The following is a 6000-nucleotide window of genomic DNA, read 5'->3' as shown; positions in this document are numbered from 1 at the left end:
GGTCATTTTTAATCACACTTTTTAAGTGTGCTTCATAACATCTAGATCACACCTTTTAAGTGTGATTAAAAATATTTAGATCACATCTTTTAAGCGTGATTAAAAATATTTAGATCACACCTTTTGAGTGTGATTAAAAATATTTTGATCACACCTTTTAAGTGTGATCTTTGGAAGTGTGATTAAAAAGAGTCATTTTTAATCACTTAAAAAGTGTGATTAATAACATTTAGATCACACCTTTTAAGTGTGATTAAAAATATTTACATCACATATTTTAAGTGTGATTAATAACATTTAGATCACATCTTTTAAGTGTGATTAATAACTAATAAAATCTGTGATAAAAAAAAGATTCGATATATTTGAAAAATAATTAATATTATTTTTGTATGCACATTTGAAGAACGTAATACACACTATATACTATATTTTGAATCATAACCACGTATTGAATAGAATAACATCATATATTTCATAAATGGAAATTAAATATTCAAAAGTATATACAAAAGAATTAAATAAAAAAAAATTAGCTGTGCTTACATATATTAAAAAATGAAAAAACTTAAAAATACTAAGTTCTTTAATTCTTGGACCATATTTTGCATCTCTCCAAAAAATTTCTGACCTGAAAAAAGAAAACACAAATTAATTCAGAAACCGCTGATGCATATGAATAAACTAAAAAGTTAATTCAGCAAACCAAAATAGGAACATTAATCATTTCTGGTTGATCTTAATCTTTTTGGAAGTAACTTCCCTGCAGCTCAGTGTCAATGGCATTGTAATTAGGAGGTCACTAATGAGCATAGTATTTAAAAATGATAAATGCCAAGATTAACCTGAAAATTACCAGAGTCACTTGCTAAATGCCAAACCTACCAAATAGTATTATAGTGCTAAAAAAATAAAAAAATTTGGACTATGATTTACAAGAGGCTAGAGGTAAATGTGGCTTTACTCCATAAGCCCCACAAATAGTTAGACATTGCAAACCTCATGTATTCAGCCTATGCTTCTTGTAACTAGTACCTCGATCCTATTTTTATCACAGCAGGTACATTCTTAGAGTAAGAATGTTAGATTTGCATAACCATATGCCTGATGTACCACAATATATATATACTAGCGTATGCCCGTGCCTGAAGGCACGGTATAAATAATATTGGTACACATTTTAAAATAAATCAATTAACATAAATTATTAATATTGGTATCACATCCTTTACAAAAAAATCAGTTCAAAATGATAATAATTTCACTGTTATAGAAATCAATTATAATAAATCAATTTAAGATATCGTACAATGGCAGTTTGTTTAAGTTAAAATATAATTTATCAAATTCATTAGTAAAAGTTTAAATTAAAATATTAATTTGTATTTAAAATTTTTATTAAACTTTTTATTGAACTCATAGGCAGCTTAACCTTTAGGCCACTTGGCCTATTGTATAAGACCTACCAAATAATTTCAAGAAACTTTCTGATTGCCAAAAGTCCCAATCATCTAAAGGCTTAGTAAGATAACCTCATTTTGACGTTTGGCCTTTATGCCTAAAATGTTCTTGGGCTGCTACTGGCTGAGAACTAGTACATGGCTACACATTTTAGAAGCTAGTTGTAATCAGCCTAGTAATGCTAAAGTTAACAATATAAAACTTAAAACAAAACAACTTTGAAAAAAATATGCAGAACACAGGTACTAACACAAAACTTAAAAGATCAAAAGTGAAGCAAAATTAAAAATACTCACTCATAAAGTTTACAGAAGAGAAGACAAAACTAATAAACCAACAAAATTACAAGATTGCCAAGTCCAACTGACCTCGTCCTGGTCCCAGTAAAGCCCCCAAGGCCTGAACCTGATAGTATATCTTTAAGAATAACGCTGATGCCAAGGAGTAGCAAAGTGTGATTTCGATCTGTCAGAATTCAATTTGAAGGAAAATTGCCAAAACTCAAAGAAAATTGACAGAGAACAATTGAAGATCGCAAGAACAATTATGTTGGATCTTACCTGGAGAGCAGAAGTGAAGCAACTGCAGAAATTTAGCTATTTACATTGGGTTTTTTTTTCTTCACAAAAGATTAACATGAATGCTCTAGAAACTAATTCAGAAACTGATTAAAGATACAATCTGTTCATACTCATTAAAGATACAATCTGCTTTATTATATAGATGTCCAGACACAAATAGATAAGCAAGAATTTCATCCCAAACCTTAAATTCAATCAACTAACTCCAAACATTCTGTAAGAGATTCACATTAACTAATATAGTCCATAAAAATGTAAATCCCTATACTGAACTCAATTTAAGCTGAAAATTGAATTGGAACTATTTTTCCATCAACCAATCCCCATTGAATAGAAAAGAAAATTCACAGCAACTATGACCCAAAAGATACCCATGAAATGCAGGCAGATTGGCAGCAAATAAAATTTTCAGCATCAAGGACTTGGAAAAGTGAAGATGCTCCATAATTTCAATTGCTGATGCATAATGGTGCGTTGATTATATTCATCACTTCAACTTTCTATTGCATATTAAAACTCATGCTTCATATGCTAAATGGTATATATATATATATATATATATAAAAAAAAACTCTTAGCACAGATATCTGTCCATTAAAAAAAATATTCAAATTCGTTTGCATCTGCTCAACCTATTATTGGGACCTAGGTCAAATCCAAAATCATATTCACATAAACTAATAATATCAGTAGTCCCAATTATTGTCACTGTCTATAGCACATATATCTACAAATATCATTAAATAATCCTGTTTCACTGATCGGTGTCCAGACACAAATAGATATGCAAGAATTTCATCCCAAACCTTAAATTCAATCAACTAACTCCAAACATTCTGTAAGAGATTCACATTAACTAATATAGTCCATAAAAATGTAAATCTCTATACTGAACTCAATTTACCCAGAAAATTGAATTAGAACTATTTTTCCATCAACCAATCCCCATTGAATAGAAAAGAAAATTCACAGCAACTATGACCCAAAAGATACCCATGAAATGCAGGTAGATTGGCAGCAAATAAAATTTTCAGCATCAAGGACTTGGAAAAGTGAAGATGCTCACTGAAGCATATAAAAAAAATAAAAAATAAAAAAAACCCGTAGAGAACAATGGAACAACCTCTCAGACCCATTCAAACAAACACTTAATAAATTAAATGAGTGGAAGAAATTTATAACAGAAAACTTACAGATTTTATTTACTAAACTTATAGATTGAGCAAACTTATGTTTTTTTTTTTTTTTTATAACCTTTTCTTCTCTATAACATATCTGTCGTTTAAAGGACAGATAACTATATATCAATTATAGCATAAATAGAAAACTTATGTTTAGTAAAATTTACCCAAATCTATATATCGTTTTCAATCTATAAGTTTAGTAAAAACATATAAGATTTACCCAAATCTATAACTTATTTTTTTATAACCTTTTTTATAAGTTTAGTGGAAAAAAAAATTCAAAAATAGGGTGGCTTCAACCAGATCATCATTTATTATGAATGAAAATGAAGTACAATTCAGAAATTGAAATAGTTTCACAAACACACAACCAAATCAATTTCAATTAACCCATTGCCTAAAATGATCCCAGAACACAACAATTAAGAACAACTACATTCAAACAAACACTTAATAAATTAAATGAGTGGAAGAAACTTATAACAGAAAACTTATAGATTTTATTTACTAAACTTATAGATTGAGCAAACTTATGTTTTTTTTTATAACCTTTTCTTCTCTATAACATATCTGTAGTTTAAAGGACAGATAACTATATATCAGTTATAGAATAAATAGAAAACTTATGTTTAGTAAAATGTACCCAAATCTATATATCGTTTTCAATCTATAAGTTTAGTAAAAACATATAAGATTTACCCAAATCTATAAGTTATTTTTTTTATAACCTTTTTTATAAGTTTAGTAAAAGAAAAAAAATTAAAAAATAGGGTGGCTTCAACCAGATCATCATTTATTATGAATGAAAAATGAAGTACAATTCAGAAATTGAAATAGTTTCACAAACACACAACCAAATCAATTTCAACCAAAAATGATCCCAGAACACAACAGTGATGTAGCCAATTTCTGTTTTGTACCTGTAAACCTTTTTTAACAGAAACCTTATATTATATGAGTGGAACAAAACTTTCCAACCCCCCCCCCCCCCCAAAAAAAAAAAAAAACAATGATTCCCCCAATTGCAGAGTAAGTTCTGATCTTCCTATACAAATTTCTGAAAAGGGAGAGAGTTTTAGAAGTAAACCCAAATTGACATTACTAATGCATACCCATCTGGGTAATCAACACCCATTTACCTAAAAAATAAAGAAAGATAGATCTTTTGTGAGATCAATTGGAAGCAAGAACAGAGTGATAGCAAGAGAGATAATCAGAAAATAAATCTGAAAATGAAAGAGAGATAATCAGAAAATACCGACAGAGGGAAAATCTGAAAATAAATCATTCTGTTTTCTGCTTTCTCCGCAAGCCTTTGAAGTCGAAATCTGAAATTAGGTACAAAACATGAGACCAAAGATGAGCAAGCAAACGATTTTTTTGTCTTGCATTGCCGAATTAGTTTCAAATCTCTCCGAATCCCAAACAGTACCTAACAATGGAGAGGTTAAATTTCCAACCCCCCCCCCCAAAAAAAAACAATGATTCCCCCAATTGTAGAGTATATAAATGAAGCAGTAAACAAATTTCTGAAAGGGAGAGAGTTTTAGAAGTAAACCCAAATTCTCTGCCAATTTATTTTTCTAGGTTTTCTTTCTCAAAACCCCCAAAAAGAGAAAAGAGATCGGAGGAAAGAAGAATTGAAATCAAAGAGCGAGAAGGGAAGAGGTAGAAAAAGGGAGAACTTACCTTGCGATGAAGAAGAAGAACGGGAGGGAGAGGGAACTTGGCACAATTGCAGAGTATATAAATGAAGCAGTAAACAAATTTCTGAAAGGGAGAGAGTTTTAGAAGTAAACGCAAATTATCTCTGCCAATATATTTTTCTAGGTTTTCTTTTTTTTTTTGTTTTTGGGGAGGGGGTTGATGGGCGGGAATGGGAAAAAAAAAAGTGGGAAGGGAACGGGAATGGAAAATAAAAAGGGGCGTGAATGAAATTTTTTTTTTTTCAGAAATAAAATTTAAATAACAAAATAATATTGTTTAACTTTTCTTTTCTTTTTTTTTTTTTGCGACGGGGGTTATCGTCGTCAAAAAAAATTATTTTTGTTAAAAATATATATTTTTTTGTAGTTAATGAATTTTTTTTAAAAAAATTCTTTTTTTTAGTTACTAAGATTGAAAATTTATTTGTTTCATTTTTATTTCAATGAAAAAAAATATTATTATTTTTTATTTGGTAGAAGTAGGGGTAATATTTTAATGAAAAATATTTTTCACTAAAATAAAAGTTAATTTTCTGTGGTCAATGAAAAATGTTTTTCTACGGCCCATTTTTTTTTATTATTAAAAATCATGAACTAATTTTTTGTGGTAGAGGAGAGGGAGTGGCAGTAGTGGTTAAGGTGGTGGATAAGAGATGATGGTGGTGGTAGTGGCGGCGGCGAAGGAGATTAGTGGTGAAGTTGTGGTAGTGGTAGAGTAGATGAAGTGGCAAGGGTGAAGGAGAGGTAATGGTAGTAGTAGTGGCAGTAGTGGTAAAGGTGGTGGATAAGAGATGATGGTGGTGGTGGTGGTGGTGGTGGTGGCGGTAGCGAAGGAGATTAGTGGTGAAGTTGTGGTACTGGTAGAGTAGATGAAGTGGCAATGGTGAAAGAGAGGTAATGGTAGTAGTAGTGGTAGTGGTGCCAATGGTAGTAGTAATGGTAGTCGTAGAGGTGAAGTGGCGACAGTGGTAGTAATGGTGGTAGTGGAACAGCGTTTGCAGTAGTGGTGAATGTGGTAAAGGAGATGGGTGGTGAGAGAGAGAGAGAGATGAGTGAGAGACAGATAGA

General features: G+C 30.7%; 1 long non-coding RNA gene across 1 annotated transcript; it reads right to left on the bottom strand.

The window, feature by feature from the left end:
• Positions 1-451: 451 nt before the first annotated feature.
• LOC145795026 (uncharacterized) lies at positions 452-2160 on the bottom strand. Its single transcript, XR_014335167.1, has 3 exons — positions 2022-2160; positions 1830-1926; positions 452-631 (listed from the first exon to the last, which is right to left on the bottom strand). It is a non-coding gene; the product is annotated as an uncharacterized LOC145795026 (long non-coding RNA).
• Positions 2161-6000: the final 3840 nt, after the last annotated feature.

Source organism: Camellia sinensis, chromosome 7, assembly GCF_055761805.1.
Source record: "Camellia sinensis isolate YWXY chromosome 7, ASM5576180v1, whole genome shotgun sequence".
Classification (NCBI taxonomy): Eukaryota; Viridiplantae; Streptophyta; class Magnoliopsida; order Ericales; family Theaceae; genus Camellia; species Camellia sinensis.
This window is presented reverse-complemented; position numbering and strand designations above follow the sequence as displayed.